Raw genomic sequence first — 1,587 nt, 5'->3', positions numbered from 1 at the left:
ATATATATATATATATATTTCTTATATGTGTTTATATTAATATATACACATATATAATATATATACACACATATGCATAAATAACAAAAAACAAAGGTATATTTTCCCCTTCCCAGTTTCCCTTATTTGAATAGAAAAAAAAAAAAAAAAAAAAAAAAAGTTATATAATATATTTGTTATTATTGAGTAAATGAGTAATGTTGACTATATATTGTTATTTGTTACTTAATCAAAAAATATACGAGCCGAGCCTAATAAGCGAAGCGAGCCTTATACGAGCTTAGCCGAGTCGAGCTAAGATTGCTTCATTTAATATTCGAGCCAGGATTTGTATTCACAAAACACTTTATTTAATATTCGAGCCGAGCCCGAGCCCGAGCTTGCTCGCGAGACGCTTCGCTCACTTAACAACCCTATGCACACTGATACGTCTAGCATAAAAATCATCATATACAACCGTTCGTAACATTATGCATATGTGCAATTGCATCTCCTGCCTCATATATATACTGATACACCTAGTATAAAAACCATCATATGCAACCATTCGTAACATTATGCATATGCATAATTGCATCTCCTGCCTCATATACATACTGATACGTCTAGCATAAAAACCATTATATGCAACCATTCGTAACATTATGCATAAGCACAGTTGCATCTCCTACCTCATATACATACCGATACGTCTAGCATAAAAACCATCATAAATTATCATCATCATAAAATCATATGCTAAGCATACTCATGCAACATCATCTCCTTCATATCATCCATACATATACATATATAACATCATTTCCTTCACAACATCTGCCATACATATATATATAACATCATCTCCTCATAACATCCATATATATACATATAACATCATCTCCTCATTGATTCTCAATACACTGACATACATTTTCTTACAAAAAACAGTTAGAGAGTAACAAATTAGAACATATCCACTATAAAGATGCATGTAAATGTATCTACATAACGCACATCATAAACCTATAACACAAAAATAAAATACATTTCCAAATATTGGAACATACTATTTCTCATTACTCATGACTAACTTGTCTAAAATTGCTGTAATAATAAAATGTCACCATAAAATTTCACAAAGACTTAGTTTCATTATTTTCCTCATTGAATCCTTAGCAATAACACATCAAACAGAACAATCACTTAAAATTTCAGCTTTGTGCTCCGTCGTTTTGCTGTAAAAACACTCCAAATCTAAATCTCTCTAGAAACATACAAATAAATGTATAGAAATCACATAAATTCGTACATTTATGAATGAAACTGTGACGACCCGCTTGATAAAAACATGAGTAAAAGTTTTTCTTTTAAAAATTGATAACCTACAACAAAGCAAATTGTCACAATGACATGGCGATACCACAGTATGCCATGAACCCATGTATTAACCTGATTGACAGTATAATATGCCACACAGAGCTACATGCATCATCAATGATTCATCAGATATCTTTGCAGCGGAATATAAATAACATTAGACAAATACATCTATGTGAATAAAGTTTTACATACAAAAGAATGGCTATTCAAAAATGTCACATCCGA

Source organism: Corylus avellana, chromosome ca2 (genome assembly GCF_901000735.1).
Source record: "Corylus avellana chromosome ca2, CavTom2PMs-1.0".
Lineage (NCBI taxonomy): Eukaryota > Viridiplantae > Streptophyta > Magnoliopsida > Fagales > Betulaceae > Corylus > Corylus avellana.
This window is presented reverse-complemented; position numbering follows the sequence as displayed.